This window comes from Saccopteryx leptura, chromosome 4, assembly GCF_036850995.1.
Source record: "Saccopteryx leptura isolate mSacLep1 chromosome 4, mSacLep1_pri_phased_curated, whole genome shotgun sequence".
NCBI classification, from domain to species: domain Eukaryota; kingdom Metazoa; phylum Chordata; class Mammalia; order Chiroptera; family Emballonuridae; genus Saccopteryx; species Saccopteryx leptura.
In genome coordinates this window covers 153,038,853-153,057,783 of record NC_089506.1, presented here as the reverse complement: position 1 = coordinate 153,057,783, position 18,931 = coordinate 153,038,853, and the positions used below count along the sequence as shown (strand labels likewise).

Sequence of the window (18,931 nt, the reverse complement as noted above, 5' to 3'; positions counted from 1 at the left end):
TGGATCCCGGTCGGGTGCATGCGGGAGTCTGTCTGACTGTCTCTCCCCGTTTGCAGCTTCAGAAAAATGAAAAAAAAAAAAAAAAAAAAAAAAAAAAGAAAAGCAGATGGGCTCCTCTCCTGTGTGCCCTGGCTGGGAATCAAACCCGGGACTCCCGCACAGCAGGCCAACGCTCTACCACTGAGCTAACCGGCCAGGGCCTGAGTCCTTTCTCTTTTTTTCTTAGTGAATCTTGCCAAGGGTTTGTCAATTCTGTTGATCTTTTCAAAGAACCAGCTCCTTGTTTTATTGATTTTTTCTATAGTTTTTCTGTTGTCTATTTCATTTATTTCTGCTCTGATTTTTATTATTTCCTTTCTTCTGCTCGTTTTGGGTTGCCTTTGTTCTTCTTTTTCTAGTTCCTTAAGATGTGATGTTAAGTTGTTTACTTGGGCTCTCTCTTGTTTGTTCATATAGGCCTGTAGTGATATAAACTTCCCTCTTATTACTGCTTTTGCTGCATCCCAGAGATTCTGATATGTCTTATTGTCATTTTTGTGTGTCAGTATGTACCTTTTGATCTCTGCTTTTATTTCTTCTTTGAACCACTCATTTTTTAGAAGTATGTTGTTTAATTTCCACATTTTTGTGGGTTTGTTTACTTCTTTTTTGCAGTTGAATTCTAGTTTCAAAGATTTATGTTCAGAGAATCTGCTTGGTGTAATTTCAATCTTTCTGAATTTGTTAATGTTAGTTTTGTGGCCCCACATATGGCCAATTCTTGAAAATGTTCCATGTACACTGGAGAAAATTGTATACTCTACCATTTTGGGATGAAATGTCCTTTAGATTTCTATCATATACAATTGTTCTAGTGTTTGTTTCAGGCTCATATTTCTTTATTGATTTTCTGTTTGGATGAATGATCTAGAGCCATCAGCAGTGTATTGAGGTCTCTGAGTATGATCATATTTTTGTCGGTTTTTATTTTTAGATCAGTTAGTAGATGTCTTATATACTTTGGTGCTCTTTGGTTTGGTGCATATATGTTAAGAAGTGTTATATTTTATTGATTCAATGTCCCCTTTATCATTATGAAATGACCATCTTTGTCTCTGATTACTTTTGCTGTCTTGTAGTCAGCATTGTTAGATATGAGTATGGCTATACCAGCTTTTCTTTGGATGTTATTTGCTTAGAGAATCATTTTCCAATCTTTCATTTTGAACTTGTTTTTATCCTTGTAACTTAGATGTGTTTCTTGAAGGCATCATGTAGTTGAATTTTCATTTTTGACTCATCCTGCTAATCTGTGTCTTTTTATTGGTGAGTTCAATCTATTTACATTTAGTGTAATTTTTGACACTTGAGGTTTTCCAATTGCCATTTTATATATTGCTTTCTGATAGCTCTGTATCTTGTTTGGTTCTTCTCTTTTGTTTTTCTCTCATTTGTTTTTGTTTGGTTGTATTCCATACTTTTTTCCTCTGTTTCTTTTTTTTTAAGCCATGTGTTTCTGTAGTGGTTTTTTCAGGGGAGGTTACCATTAGGTAATAAAAAGGATATATATCATATTCATTGTAATAGATTATCTCATGAGTGCTTCTGCACTCCATCCTCCTTTGCTACTGGTAACCTTTGTCCTCTCCCCTTTTTTGTTTTTGTGTCACAGATTGATCTTTTTTTTATTGTGATCTTGTTGGAGCTTTTACTTGTAATTTTGTTTTGTTTTGTTCTTTGTATCTAGTCAGATAACTCCCTTTAGTATTTCCTGAAGTGGGGGTTTTCTGGTGATAAACTCCCTCATCTTTTCCATATCTGTGAATGTTTTTTATTTCCCCTTTGTATTTGAAGGATAGCTTTGATGGATATAGTATTCTTGGCTGAAAGTTCCTCTCTTTCAGTACTTTAAATATTGGGGTCTGCTCTCTTCTGGCTTGTAGAGTTTCTGCTGAGAAATCTGATGATAGCTTAATGGGCCTTCCTTTATATGCCATATTCTTCTTTTCCCTGGCTGCCTTGAGGATTTTTTATATGTCATTGGTTTGTGATAATTTCATTACAGTGTGTCTTGGTGTAGGTCTCTTTGGGTTAAGATAACTCAGTGTTCTCTTTGCTTCTTAGATTAAGGGCTGTAATTCTTTCTACAGGCTTGGGAAGTTCTCATCTACTATTTGTTTGAATATGTTCTTCATTCCATTTTCTCTCTCTTCTCCTTCTGATATACCCATTATTCTTATGTTGCTCTTTCTGATGGAGTCAGACAATTCCTGTAGGGCTTTCTCATTTTTTTTAAATTTGTGAGTCTCTCTCCTCTTCTCTCTGTAGTGTCTCTAGTTGCCTGTCTTCTATGTCACTAATTCTCTCCTCTATCTGGCCTGTTCTATTAGCTAAGCATGTTACCTTGTTTTTCAGCTCATGTATTGAGTTTTTCATCTGTTTGATTCATTTTTATAGTTTCAATTTCCTTGGTGATGTATTCTTTTTGTTCATTGAATTGTTTTTTGAAATCTCTAAATTGCCTTTCTGTGCTTTCTTGAATTTCCCTGAGTATTTTTAGTAGTTCAACTTTTAATTCTCTGTCATTTCATTCCAAGGTTTCCAAGCTATTGAAATTTTTTTCTGGAGATTTTTCATCATTTATCTGAGCTATATCTCTGTCTTTTGCATCTATATTTGATTTCCTTTTCCTTAATGGCATTTGAGAGTGGTATTGTTAATAACACTAATAAAAGATAATTAAAAAATAATATAAAAATTGAAAAAACACAGTGAAAAATGAAAATTCTATTATGATAAGTGGAACAAAAACTACAGAGAACAGGGACCCAGAACTGAGGGAAAATTACAAAGAGATAAAAAACAAAGTAAAAAACATGCAAAATGCCGCAAAGAAAAATATAAAATAATTTGTAGATAAATGATGATCGAATGAGAGAAAAAGAAAAAAATGGAAAAAAAGAAAAAAGTTAAGGTTTTTGAAATGTAACCCTCATAAAATAAACAAGAATAAAAAATTTAACACCTATGGATAATGAAGTTCAAAAGCAAAAGGAAGGAATAAAACGAAAAGAAGATAAAATGACCAAAATGGAAAAAAAAAGAAATTATAAAAAATGTAATTTTTCCTGGTTTTAGGAGGTAGCTTCTTCTTCTTTTTTTTTTTTTTTTTTTTTTGGCAGGTGGCGTATTATAGGTTTTGCCCCCCTGGGGCTCTTGAGTAGAGGTTTGCTGTTGTGTCACTATGGTAATGATATAGGCTGGGCCTCAGCCCCGTTGGTAGGCAGGGTTTGTTAGGGTTTGCAGGCTCCCACAATGGGAGACTCAGTTAGTTTTCCAGGTGCCTCTCCCCATGTCTCTCCCACCTGAGCTAGCAGCCTGGGGACTTAGCTGTGAGGCTGCCTCAGCCACTGCTTGCAGAGTAAGAGGTTATAAGAGCAGCCAGGTCCTTCTTCCAGCACCACTCAAAGCATAGTTCTGGGTAAGGCTGTGCCAACCAGAGCGGCTAGTGAAAGCAGGCAGGGCTGGGAGATGATTGCTGATCAGGTGCCTTTCTAAGGGCCTCCAGGAATGTCTAGTCTGCCTCAGCACTCTGTGGGTCTAATCTCCACAAGCTTTACTCCCTTGTGCCCTGTTTGGTAGCCTTTAGCAAGCTATGTGCGCATCCAGCCCCCACGACTTCTGCAGTGCACTCGGAGCTCTGCTCCTACCCACTTAGGCGCACAGCGCCTGTGATCTTAGTCAGTGTTGGAAATGCTGGAATATGCTTTGTGACCTGTATCAACTCACAGAGGTGCCCCACCTGGACAGGTCCAAGCCTAGGGATCCCGGCCCTTGTGCACTTCCTGTGCTGTTGGTTGGGGAGCCAGGACCCCACAGAAATGCTGGCAACTGCCCATGCAGAAGTCCACTGCTGACAATCTCAGGCCTAGCCCCTCTGCCCGCGAATGCACGCACCCATGCCAGAGGCGCCAGGTGGAACAACTTACACACCACCTGCAATCTTGGACCCGGGAGCGCACAAAGCCCAAAGCTGCTCCAGTGCTGGCCTCTGTGGGCAACCTGCTCTGGCAACCTCCATCGGAGCCTGCTTCCCACACTAGCTCTGTGTCCCTGATCTCAGGCCGAGCCACCACGCTCTCTCCTCTGCTTGATCATCCGCCCTAGCCCAGCTTCTTCCCTCTGCCCCAAATCTTCTGTTTCTCTTGGTTCCAGATGAAAGAAGCCCTCCCTCAGATCAGTAAGGAAAGTGAAATACTCTATTCTCCGTCTTTATTTCTTTCAGAGTGGATTATATATTCAGCCACCTTTTCGCCCAATCATACCTTTGTCTGGTGTGTGTATATTTCAAATGCTTCTGAGATTTTTTTCTCTGTCTTTAGTTGTTGAATTTATTGAAACCTCAGGGGGAGATATCGGGAGCACCCCTCACAGCGCCATTTCTTTGGGATTCACTGTGTCAGGGTTTCTTGAGCCTTTACTCTGAGGGGAAACAACCTTCATGTAAGAGCTCTACCCTAAAACTGTAAGGCTGTAAGTAATCCAAAGACAGCCATGTGAGGAGGTCATGTGGAAAGAGAGACAGATACTAGCACCTAGCTCTGCCATTATTTTAGCTGAAGAACCAAATATGTGAGTCAAAAAGCCATCTTAGATGTCCAACCTAGTAAAGCCTTCAGATCATTCTAACCTCAGCACCATCTGACTGTAACCATATTAAAAGCTCCAAGCAAGAACTTCAAGTTCAGCCAGTCAACCTACAGAACCATGAATGATAGCAATGAATTGCTGTTTTAAGCTACTACATTTGGGGGTGGTTTGTGATGTAGCAAAAGAAAATTCAAACAAATGTAAAAATCTACTAGATGTGCTATTAACTCTCAAACTAGAACAAGTTTTATTAGACAGCATATAGTGATGACTTTCTTGTTTTGTTACTCAGAAGAAATCATTTATCCAGACATATGTGACAAAATGTTATTTAATCTTTTCCTTCTCAAATAGTTAATCTATGGGGCTCTCAAGAAAACATTATGTTCAGAAACATTGTTCCATACAGATAATTAGGTTTTCTAAAGATATTAATGTCAGCTCAAAAACAGTTATATCAGTCTTGAGTAACTCTTTTGCCTGCCTAACAATTAGTCATAGCAAAGTAGACCTCTGAATAGTATTTTCAGGAACATGAATCTTTAAGAATCCAGAAACTTGAAATGTTTCCCAGTGTCAACGGTGGAAAATCTATTTCCTCATTTGAGCCAATATAAACTTTTACTGGCATCTTTACAGGGATTTGGAGAACACAGATCTCCATTCTACCAGAGGGCAGAACATATTGCTTTTCTACAAGAACTGTACATTTCCAGGAGTTAATGGGGTTGGGGAGGACCAGCAAGGGGAAAGAAGCCAAAATACACCTCAGAGATCTAAGATTATTAGTGTTAAGATTAGATTACCAGATTCAAAGCGGCAATGTCAGATCTATTGTTTTTCTATAATGGAATACAGGTTGCATTTCTATTTTATTCCTCGTTGCCTTGCCTTCCTCTCTTTATTTATATTCCCTGTTTCTCATTAAGAACAGTTTGCTCTCTGGCCCTGGCTGGTTGGCTCAGTAGTAGAGCATTGGCCCGGCATGTGGAAGTCCCAGGTTTGATTCCCAGTCAGGGCAATCAGGAGAAACGCCCCTCTGCTTCTCCACCCTTCCCCCTCTCCTTCCTCTCTATCTCTCTCTTCTCCTCTCGAAGCCAAGACTCCATTGGAGCAAAGTTGGGCTGGGCCCTGAGTATTGCTCCATGGCCTCCACCTCAGGCTATAAAATGGCCCCACTGCAATGGAGCAAGGCCCCAGGTGGGCAGAGCATCGCCCCCTGGTGGGCATGCCGGGTGGATCCCAGCCAGGTGCATGCAGGAGTCTGTCTGACTGCCTCCCTGCTTCTAACTTTGGAAAAATACAAAAAAAAAACAAAAAAAAACAGTTTGCTCTCAAATGCTTTATTTGCAAATATATTTAAATTTCATTAATATATATTCATTTCATCTAGAACTTGAAATAATTTGACTTGGCTTCAGTTTAAATTTATCTTGAGATAATAAACAGAGTATTTGCCTAACAAATGAATAAAATAAACAAGGATAAAAAAAAGTTTATTTGAAAATAGTTAACATCAAAATATTTTTATGGTCACCAAAAAGGGCCACTAAAATCTAGAGACAGAAGGTTCTTTGAGGTTAGAAGTAGTGCCCTAAACATGAAGACTGGCCCATAGGAGGTATTCAATAAATGTTTACTGAATGAATAAATGATTCAGACTTTAATAATTTAAATTTAAGGATTTGCATTTAACACACAAGTCTCAAATGGCAGTTCATGGAACAAATGTAGTCCACGGTCTTACTCAGTTTGATATGTATATTGTTATATTTTGTGTTGTTAAATAGGTAATAAATTCATTTGGTTCAAAATTCTTTTTTTTTAATGGTATATAGGCATTCTCCTTCTCAGGAGCACACCTGTGCCTTTTTCATCTCCCTCTTCTTCCCCCAGGCGCATTACCTTTGCCTTTCTCCTGAGCTCCCGAGGGCCCTTACTTTGCTTCTGCAACTTCTTTCCTGAGTTTACACAGCCCACCTAGCTCACTTCTACTACCTCTGTGATTATATATAAACTTTCTCTTATAATTTAGGGAAAAAAAGAAGGTATATAGTGAAAAGTCACACTATCACCTTTGTGTCTTATCTACACATTTGCCCCAACTTATGTCAAGGTAAAAAGTGTGTGTGTGTGTGTGTGTGTGTGTGTGTGTGTGTGTGTGTGTGTGTATTCTTCTAGAGTTACGTTAGGCAAATATAAAAAAATATGCATAGGCTTTTCCCCCATTTTTACACAAAGGTAGAATATTTTACACACTGCTTTTTCTCTTGCTTTTCTCACTGAAATTATACTTGAAGATCTCTATCCTCTTAACTTAAACTAGTCAGTTTCACTCATAGCATCTCCTAACAGGTATTTCAGTTACATCTAGGTAATAGTACCAAAGGCAGAGGGGAAAAGAGACATGTTTTGTCTAGATCATCACACCAAAGGAACTGAGCAGGGGTTGGGAGGCCACTGCACAGTAAGACGTCTTAAACACATTGAGTATATCCTACATACAAGCTACACTGAATGAATTTCAAGTACACCATACACAGATTGTTTGTTGCCCCACTCTCTACCACACACACACACACACACACACACACACACACCACACATATACACACACCACACACACACACACACCACACACACACACACACACACCACACACACACACACCACACATATACACACACACCACACACACACACCACACACATACACACACACCACACACACACACACACCACACACACACACACACACACACACACACACACTGACCTGGAAATACCAAATCAGTGACAAGGAAACAATTTCTAAGTAAGAAAATCTCAAGATATCCTTTCCTTTCCTCCAGGTACCCAACAACTCCCACTTCAACTCCTTACACTTTCCAGAAGTAAATTCAATAGATACAGTGTTTCCTAGACTTGCCTAATCTCAAGAGTTTTAGGAATTCTTGTTAAGACTTCAGATTCCCAGCCCCATCCGATTCTCATCTAGGTCTGAATCTCTGCTTTTAGGATCAGAAACATTTGGGAAACTTTTCTAAGAAGTTTCCAAATATGTTCTCATGCCTGTGTTGAAACAGTTTTCTTAGGGACTGGTAATTATAATTAGATCCCAAGTACTTGATTATATGTCTTTCTGAATGGCTATTTTAAAGAAATCTTCTTTTAGAAAAATTCTTCTTTAAGTTTTTCACAATGATAAACATGTATAATGTTAATGCTTTTTTGGCACTCTGGAGAAGACCACTGTCAGCCAGAGGCAGCACACCCAGGGGCTGTGGAGGATGAAAAGTGATATTTCACAGCACAATGTTTGGGGAAATCTGCTTTAGAGTATCCTGTGGGGAAGGAGAAAAGAAACTGGCATTTGTTTAGCTCTTGTATGCCTGCTATACTTAGAACTAAGGCTTTTATCTCGCATATAATCTACTAAGCATAGATGGTGTATTAATTCATTTTAAAGAACAACAAACTGAGATAGTCAGATTTAGATCAAACCTCTTCCAAAGGCTGAGTTAGGAGCAAGAATTTGAACTGACATTTCTGGCTCCCAAGTCCTTTTTTTTTTCTTTTCCTTTTTTTTCTTTTTTGCCATTGCTAAAATGGTAGCCAATACATAAATCAAATATTAAGAAATGTTTTAGAAGAACTCAAATAGACACAGCTTCTCCTGGATGCATTTTGACTTCGATCCTAGTTGCTGGGTGCTCTGAGCACAGCCTGCTGTGGTAGCCAGTCTCCAAGCTGGCCGCGAGTGACCCTGCCTCTTGGTATTTATGCTCCAATATTCTTCCTTCCACGTTTTATCAGGATTGACTTCAAAGGCTAAGTCACTCATTCTGAGAGAATCTAGGATACTCAGTCAGCCTATAAGAAGAACGACATGGTGACAAATTACCAACAGTCATGAAAATTAGCCGTCTTGGTAGCAGTTCTTTTAGTGACACCATGTCAAGCCTACAGGGGACTGCAGTCCCAGCTTATATCCTAATTGCAACTTCACGAGACATCCTGAGTCAGATATGCCAGTTAATTCCTTACTCATAGAAACTATGAAATAATACGTGTGTTGTTTTAAGCCACTAACTGTTGCAGTAATTGCATTAATATGTATATACCTAGTCTAGGTTTCTATTATATGGATGGAAAAAAAAACAAAGCACAGGTATTTGCCTCTATTATAATCTGCATTGTTATATACTATAGTGACTGAAGGAAAGAAGATTTTTGCCTCAAAAAATAATAACAAATAAAATAAAATGACTTTGATATATATATTTTTTAAGGATTTTTAACACTTTCCAAACCTGAACTTATTATTCAGCTTTATCAAGCACTGGTACTGAAAACAAGACAAAAACAAGGCAAGGTCATTTTAACTAAAAAGTGAGGGAAAGTATCTATGAGAATTTGACGTTTGAACCTACCAGCTACCAGCTGGGTGGGAGAAGTGGTTTGTAAATCCAGGTCCGTGCTGTGGCATACTCTGATGTGTAGGCTCAGATGACAACTACTTCTGCAGGCTAAAGATGAAGTCCGTGCTGGTTCATTGGTTTATCAAATAGAAAACAAGGACTATCTGTTCATTACCACCAGAAGACCTGTAGAGAGAAAATAAATGGAACTGAATTTTCCCTTATCCAAAGTAAATATTTTTCTTTTTTTTTCTTTTTTAATTTTTGATCATGTGCTGGGAAAATAAGCTTATAATAAAGTCTGAAGAAAGTTCATTAAATCTCTGATAATTTTTTGATCATCATATAAAAATATTTTCAAGAAAGTAATTAACAACTAAGTGGAAATATTGCAAATGACATGACAACATAATGACATGATAAATGAGTTTTCAATGTATTATGATATAGGAAATATTATCATGGCACACTTATTTGGGCTTTACTTTTGCCAAGTATTTTACAATTATTTTTACCTACTATTTATCAAAGCAATATGGTATGATAGGTTACTACTCTAAAACAATTTCTAAATGAGAAAACTCAGACAGGTGAAGTTAAGTGCATAAGTGTTTTTTGTAAGCATTAGGGCTTAGCCTAGGTATCATCATCTAGCTCCTCAGTACTTGACTTCAGTGTGGCAAGTTCCAGAATGGAGGTGGGTGGTGAAGAGGACAAGAGGAAGTGAAGAGGAGGTAAAGAGCACCACTTAAAAGTAACTTCTCCCTCCTTACCCTAACCTCTGGCATCGGGTATTCTTAAGCTCCATCCATCCTGCTGTAAATCTTTCAAGGGATTATAAATAGTGTTGTTTATTTTCTATCTTTATGTTGTCTAACTCGAAGCTGTCCACAATCTAACCCTACCAATCATTAACCTAAATGAGGCTGACCAAGCATGGGCCTCCAGGCTACTGCCCAACAGGCAGGCCCACAGTCCCTCTGTCTAGTAGATCTCATGCACATGGAAGACGCAGTTCACCCACCAGATCAATCCCCAACATTTGCAGGTCTGAGGCAAGAATACAACTGGAGGCCCATAATTCAAAGTTATAAATTAGAGTACCAAAACTGTTAGCTAAAATGTCTTCCTATCTTGGCAAAGAATTTCATAACAACAAAATTTTTTAAATATTTGCAAAGCTGTGGATTTTATATGACTGAAAGTCAGCAAAATAACAAAGACTAATTATTTATGAATTAAATTATTAATGTACCTGTCTGAGTATTTGGATGAGTAATAAATAAAGATAATCATAATTTGTAAATATTATATATCCTATAAAATATATTTTTTCTGCCTTTGTTCACCAAAATTACTAGTTATGTTTTTTATTTATTTTTTAGATGAGAGGAGCGGAGATAGTGGAGCAGACTACCACATGCACCCCAACCAGGATTTACCCAGCAACCCCGTCTGGATGCTGGAATCAACTGAGCTATCCCCAGCATCTGGGGCCACACTGGAACCAATCAAGCCACTGGCTGCAGGAGGGGAAGAGAAAGGAAGGAGGAGGGGCAGTGGGGAGAAGCAGATGGGCGCTTCTCCTGCATGCCCTGACTGGGAATCAAATCTAGGTTGTCCATAGGCTGGGCCAACACTCTATCCAATCAGCCACCAACCAGGACCACTATTTATGTTTTCAACACAGGATTTTTACAAATTTTAAATTCCACTGACAAAAATTCCAAATTAGACAACCTTTTTTGGGTCAAAATTATTACATAGTTTTCATTAATTCCATTTGGAGAAAGTTAGCTTTGCTGAGATAGTGGCAAATAGAATTGTAAGAATTGGGTACCTGAAACCTGTATAATTAATTATGTTCACTAGTGTCACCCTAATAAAATTCAATTATATAAAAAAGTTTTTAAAGCAATCTTCAGTTCAGAAGTGAACATTAATTTCACCTAGCATGATCAAACATTGTAGCAGGTTTGCATATGATAAATTATTGCAAAAAATATTACAAAGTATTTTAATTTTACTATACAGTTTGCTATCATATTGTGACTTTTCAGAATATCTTAAGATCATCATCCACTAAAATGTTCTGATGGATTTCTTCCTATATTTGCTGATTTCAAAACCATCCACTTCTCCATCTTCTAATGAGTAGACCAGAGTAGTTTTTGTCGTTTCTGTATTATGAAATTGATATAAAGTTGATTCTCTTATTCTCGTTGTTTTAACTAGTAATTAAATCTCCATTTAATAAGGAATATAAAACTGCAAACATTTTTTTTGACAGAGACAGAGTCAGAGAGAGGGATAGATAGGGACAGACAGACAGGAAAGAAAAGAGATGAGAAGCATCAATTTTTTTTTCCCGTTGTGGCACTTTAGTTGTTCATTGATTGCTTTCTCATATGTGCCTTGACCAGGGGGCTACAGCAGACCGAGTAACCCCTTGCTCAAGCCAGTGACCTTGGGTCCAAGCTAGTGAGCTTTGCTCAAACTAGATGAACCCACACTTAAGCTGGCGACCTCGGGATCTCAAACCTGGGGCCTCAGCATCCCAATCTGACGCTCTATCCACTGTGCCACCACCTGGTCAGGCTGCAAACATTTTTTATCTGACCATTTAAATTATGGACTTAATGAGAATAATGTCCTTATTAATTTGCATTGTTTTATCAGTAAATCTCAATAAATAAGAACTTATAATTTCTTATTTGCTAATTCTTTTAGAGTCATGCTGAATATAAGTCTGCTCTTTCATTGTTCTCATGTTTTTTCATTTTCATTTATATAAAACTCCTCTTTGAAATTTTTCTATTTCTTTGTCTTTCCAGCTTTTTTTCTTGTCTAATCCCCATTTCTGACATTTCTATCATGATTCTATTCTTCACTGGCCCTCATTCTCAGTGATCTAAAAGATTAAAAAGTAAAAGGTAGTGGTATAGAAGGTAAAAATTTGAATATATTTGAATCAAAAATGTAAATTTAAAATGTAGTAAAATAAAAACTTTTCATGTGTTGTTATTTTTCTTCTAAAATATACAAAATTATTAAAATAAAAAGGCAATATATAAACTATTAAATTATAAAGCAAAATAAAATAATGCTGAAATTTTTATTTTAATATTCAAAATTATAATTAATAATATTAAGCTTAAAAAAAACTATTTGCATTTCTAGCATTCAACATCCACCTAGTTGTCAACATTAAGAATTGGTATCACTTTAAGTATATTATACCTAGACACAAATGTATACACATTTAAGAGCAATATGCATTATTTAATATTGCAAAATATTCCTCAGCCATGATATGCAATAATTGCAAATACTGAGCATATCTGGAATAATTCCAGAACTATAAATTGGTTTATATGGATAGAAGGAAGAAAATAGATGATCAGCACTAGTGGGAAATGAAATTTCATTACATTATGCAAGTACATACTGCATTTATGCTATAAGAAGGATTTGACAAGTTAATTAATTTATCTTTTCTCTTATTTAAGTGCTCTACCCTTAAAATCCTCCCTGGACTCTGAAGCATTCTCCTTTTCTCATGCTGGAAGTAGCATAACCAACAATATGTCATAGTATTTAAATGAAATTGCTTTTTACTTCTAGGATGTCAGTTAAGAGATGTGGAAAAGAATTTCCCCGCAGCTGAGAAGTTGTTAGTGGTCACAAGCATGAATGTTTAGTAACAGGAGTATGTACTGTTTGTAAATACTTTATTGTTTTCATATTATATTTACCTGTAATTTAAAGGTCTTCTGAAGCACAGGGCCCAGGGCCTCTTTTTTCCAGATCTAAGCTTAGTACTGAGCTCATATTTCTATATTTTTCTCTCCTCCATTTTGATGTCCACTGACTCAGTGCACATCAAAGTCACTGTACCCACCAACCTAGTTTAAGGTTCTAACTAATTAATTGACTCTTTCAGTCACTCCGTGATCTATTTAGCATTTGAACTGACAACATTCTTCAGATACCCCTGTTGTACAATGTTGTTTGTGAGGAGAGCAGCCCAGCATCTGTACTTCTGCCTGAAACACAGTGCTCACTTCTCTGGCTATTTAACTCTTAGGTAGACTGCAGCTCAGTTATAACTTCCACATAAAAGCCTTCCTTGGTAGCCCCAATTAGTTCCAACTCCCTTTGTGTATGTTCCCATAGCCTCTTGTTCTGTTTAACAGAGCAATGATTCTACATTCGTTTCTGTAATGTGATTAGTGTTTCTCTCCCACCACAGAGAAGAATTGACATAAGGACCATGTCTGACTATATTAGACTCACCATTTTATCCCCAGAGCATAGCCTATGCTGTGCACAAAGAAAACACACAAATTTAATTAATTAATTAACTAATTCATTCTTTTATTAATGGAGCCATTCAGCTGCATCTTACATTTCTTCCTCACTTTTAGACCTTAGTCAATCATGTGGTTAAAGGAAATCTATCTGTCTTCTAGAGATCACCTCAATAGAATCTTCTTGGGAAATCTTTCCCAGACATTTCTGACTAATTAAAATCCCCTTATTTCTTTATGTTCAAAAAAATGTAAAAACTCCTTTTAGCCTCTGACATTATTTCACATCATGTGTTTATACCTCAGCACCTATGCTCCAGTGAATTCTGCTCAAAGCTGTGGAAAACACTATATAGAAAAGACTAGTTTCACAGTTAGCACATGCATTACATCAATCTTAGGAATATTTTCATTGGCTTAGCAAAAATCTTACATGTGGTCACAGAGAATGATCCAGTTTAGCAATAGGTATATTTTCTCCAGATCAAGCATTTTGAATGCTGATTGACATGAGAAGTAGGAAGTACCTCTTCTAATAGGATCACATTTTTTGAAATAGTTCAGAATTTATCGTTAGCATTTAGTTTTATCCAGATGCTAAGCAGGCAGGGAAACACAAACAAATATTTCCAGAAAGCGTTCTGATTTCTTTTCTTTGTAAATTTTAACTCTGTTACCATGAAATCATTTGTTTATTATAGAATGACTGTCTTCCTGGTTCTGCCGAGAACTTGAAAAACTAGAAGAACCAACAAATGATGATAAAGTGTCTCTCTCTGTTTCCCCATTACTCCCAATATTTGGTGGACACAGACCAAACTTTAATTTAGCTTCCTGCCTCCTCAGCTTCCCTATACACATTCTCAGGCTATTTGGTCCCTGCCTCTTCTCATGACTTTCTTTGTACTTTAAAGGAAAAGACAGCAAAATTGGCTGTAATAATTCAACATTAACATCACGACCCACAAAATAACTGTTGTTAAGTTGAATCAGTGGTGAAAATTTTTTAGGAGATAGATTTTTTTTCTTATTTGAGTCTTCATCTATTTTAAGCAATGGCATAATTAATTGAAAATGGCAAGTCAAATTGGAGATAGTCACACCGGATACTTCATTCTCATGAGTTCCTGAGTGTCCCTGGGGCCTGGGGGCATTGGCTAGCTTTGTCTCAAACAACTGAACTTTCTATCTCTAAAGTTTCCCCAGGGTAGCAGAGTATTTTATTAAGTTCAGTCAGGGGAAATGCAATAAAGCATCAGACTATTTAAACTTATATTCCAATGTCAAGTACTTGTTTATTGGCTCAATAAGAAGCTTTACTAAATAAGACTCAGGAGCAAAAAAAATCATTAATGTGTTAAGAAAGAAATTAGCAAAAATATGATCTGGAATATGACATTTAACCATGCCAGAAAGGCTGACCTTTATTTGGAATCAAAGAGATTATCCTGGCAAAAAAAGTGTACCATCAAGTTCTGAGAAAACGAGCATTGGATGCTCAGAGTCTGTGGCCTTAGAAAAAGAGAAGGGGGGGAAATATAAATTTTTTTTTCTACTCATAAGAAAACATGACCCAAATTTCTTTGCAGTCTTTTCTTCACAAAAATAGCATTAACTTTTTCTTATCAAGGTAATATGTTAGAGTAGAGAGTCTCATTCATCTGTTTTTATCAGGTGATACAATGGGAGTAGGGGCCCTGCCTATTACTTGTCTTTGACTGTAAAAGACATACCTCAATAGTTTCATCTTCTGTAAAACAGCAGATATTTCTGCTAAAATTCTGTGTTAAATTCTCTTTAGAATAAACAGAGCACTTTTCTTTGTGACTGAGAAGAGCCCTAGCCTTAGGAATGCCAAATAGTACTGCTACATTACATCCCACTTGGCTTCAACTAGAAAGTGAAAAATTATTCAAATGTTTCAACCATTTTCAAATGTAGAAATGTTTTAACATTTTGCCTTTACAAAAGTATCATAAAAGTATGCCCCCCTGCTGCATTGGAATAATCATTTTTCCAGTTATTTTTTTAAAACAAGGCAAGTTAAAAATATGACTGAACTTACTACATGTTGGTCCTGCCACAATATGACTAAATTGAAATCCTTTCTTTTAAAATAACAAAATATAGAGTTCAAAATAATAATTTTTAGGATGCTTGAGGATCTTACAGTAACAATGAATGGACATAATGAGCACCTAATAAAAAGAGATAGCGAGCATCAAAAAGGACATTGAAATAATAAAAAAGAACCAGTCAGAAATGACAATTCAATATCAGAAATGAAGACTGCACTAGAAGAAATCAACAGCATGCCAGATGAAGCAGAGGAGCACATCAGTGATTTAGAAGACAAGATAAATGAAAGCACAGAAACAGAGCAGCAAAAATAAAAGAGGCTTAAAAAGACTGAGGAAACTCTAAGAGAACTCTGTGACAACATAAAAAGAAACAACATCCTCATCATAGGGGATCCTGAAGGAGAAGAGAAAGAACAAGGGATAGAGAACCTGATTGAAGAAATCATAGCTAAAATTTCTTTAAATTGATGAAGGAAAAAGTCACACAAGTTCAAGAAGCAGAGAGAGTCCCATTAAAGAGGAACCCAAGGAGGCCTACATCAAGGCACGTCATAATTAAAGTGCCAAAGGTAAGGAACAAAGAAACAATACAAAAAGCTGCAAGAGAAAAGCATTTATTTACCTACAGAGAAGCCTCTATAAGGATAACATCTGACTTCTCAACAGAAACACTTGAGGCCAGAAGGGATTGGCAAGAAATATTCAAAGTGATACAAAACAAGAACCTACAAACAATACTACTTTATCCAGCAAGGCTATCATTTAAAATAGAAGGAGAAATAAAAAGTTTCCCAGACAAAAAAAGACTCAAGGAATTCATTACAACCAAACCAGTACTGCAAAAAATTGTTAAGGGGCCTGCTGTAAAGAGAGCAGAGGAAAAAAAAAACTCGAGAAAAAGAGGATTTTAGATTTAAAAAATAAAATGGCAATAAATAGATAACAATAGTAACCTTAAATGTAAATGGATTAAGTGCTCTAATCAAAAGACATAGGGTAGCTGCATGGATAAGAACACAGGACCCATACATATGCTGTCTACAAGAGACACACCTCAGAACAAAAGATACACATAGACTGAAAATGAAGGGATAAAAAAAAGTATTTCATGCAAATGGAAATGAAAAAAAAAGCTGGGGAAGCAATACTTATATCTGACAAAAATAGCCTTTAAAACAAAGGCTATAGTAAGGAATAAAAAAGTTGACTACATAATGACAAAGAAACCAATCCAACTGGAGGATATAACCATTGTGTTGGGCAAATGAGTTTCTAAAATCTATATTTTTTTGGTTTGCTCACTTTTAGTGTTAAAAAAATGGCACTGGGCAGTTTTCATGTAATCTGTGAAAATGTAAATTACCTTCCTGCTTGAGAAGGACCATTGTCTTGATAATGTGTGCTGGAGGAGAGAGAAGTCAAGATGGCAGGGAAAGAGAGAGAAGCCAGTTTTGCCAAGAAAGAAGCCATGTTGGCACAGTGAGTGCAGATGGGGAACCAGAAGTGAGGGGTGTTGGGACTGGTGAGGTCTTTGATTCTAGGAGAAACTGGAGAAGATTCTCCTGGTTGTGGAACCGGATAATGTATCAGTAGCTTTCTGAGCTCTGAATAAAGAGGGAAGTGTTTTCCCTGTGTGTTTGCTCATCAGCCAGTATGAGACTTGTAAAAAGAAATGACCCACTATTTTTTGGCTCCACTGTTTCTTTATCATCTGCCTGAATACAATGGGAACCTGCATGGGAATAGCCACGATGGCCGTGACTACTGGCCGTACACATTGTAAATATTGATATTTATGTGCATAATATAAGAGCACCTAAATATATAAAGCAGATTTTTTTTGTATTTTTCTGAAGTTGGAAACAGGGAGGCAGTCAGATAGACTCCTGCATGCGCCCGACTGACCGAGATCCACCCGGCATGCCCACCAGGAGGCGATGTTCTGCCCATCTGGGGCATTGCTCTGTTGCAACCAGAGCCATTCTAGTGCCTGAGGCAGAGGCCATGGAGCCATCCTCAGCGCCCGGGCCATCTTTGCTCCAGTGGAGCCTTGGCTGCGGGAGGGGAAGTGAGAGACAGAGAAGAAGGAGAGGGGGAGAAGCAGATGGGCGCTTCTCCTGTGTGCCCTGGCCGGGAATCAAATCCACGACTCCTGCATACCAGGCCAACGCTCTACCACTGAGCCAACCGGCCAGGGCCTATAAAGCAGATTTTGATGGACATAAAGAGCGAGATTGAAAGCAATACTATAATAGTAGGGAATTTTAATACCCCACTAACATCAATAGATAGATCCTCCAGACAGAAAATTAACAAAAAAACAGTGGCCTAAAATGACATACTAGATCAACTGGATTTAATTGATATCTTCAGAATTTTTCAGCCCAAAGCAGCAGAATATAAATTCTTTTCAAGTGCTCATAATATATTCTCTAGGATAGACCACATGTTAGGACACAAAACAAGTCTCAATAAATTTAAGAAGATTGAAATCATATCAAGCATCTCCTCTGACCACAATGGCACAAAATTAGAAATCAACTACAATAGAAAAACTGAAAACCATTCAAACATTTGGAGGCTAAATAGCATGTTATTAAATAATGAATGAGTTAACAATGAGATCAAAGAAGAAATAAAAAATTTCCTTGAAACAAATGAAAATGAACATACAACAACTCAAAATTATGAGACACAGAAAAAGCAGTCCTGAGAGGGAAGTTCATTGCATTACAGGCATACCTTAAGAAGCAAGAAAAAGCTCAAATAAACAACCTAACACTGCACCTAAAAGAATTAGAAAAAGAACAATAAATAAAGCCCAGAGGAAGTAGAAGGAGGAAAATAATAAAGATCAGAGAAGAAATAAATGACATAAAGGCTATAAAAAAAAATTACAAAAGATCAATGAAACAAGGAGCTGGTTCCTTCAAAAGGTAAACAAGGTTCATGAACCTTTAACCAGACTCATCAAGAAAAAAAGAGAGAGGATTCAAATAAATAAAATTAGAAATAAAAGTGGAGAAGTAACAACTGACACTGCAGAAATAAAAGGATTGTAAGAAAATACTATGAAGATCTATATGCCAAAACATTAGACAACCTAGGTAAAATGGATAAATTTCTAGAAACATACAATCTTCCAAAACTCAGTCTGGAAAAATCAGAAAACCTAAACAGACCAATTACAATAAATGCAATTGAAACAGTTATCAAAAACCTCCCAGCAAACGAAAGTCCTGTACAGGATGGCTTCACAGGTGTATTTTACCAAACATTTAAAGAAGAACTAACACCTATCCTTCTCAAGCTATAATATTTCAAAAAATTCAAGAGGAGGAAAGACTTCCAAGCTCCTTTTATGAGGCAAGCATTATCCTCATTCCAAAACCAGGTAAAATACACTACCAAGAAAGAAAACTATAGGCCATTATCCCTGATGAACATAGATGCTAAAATTCTCAACAAAATATTAGCAAACCGATCCAACA

General features: G+C 37.0%; 1 non-coding gene across 1 annotated transcript; it reads right to left on the bottom strand.

Annotated features, from left to right (window-relative positions):
* Positions 1-124: 124 nt before the first annotated feature.
* On the bottom strand, positions 125-200 carry TRNAS-GCU (transfer RNA serine (anticodon GCU)). Its single transcript has one exon. It is a non-coding gene; the product is annotated as a tRNA-Ser (tRNA).
* Between the last annotated feature and the right edge of the window lie 18,731 nt (positions 201-18,931).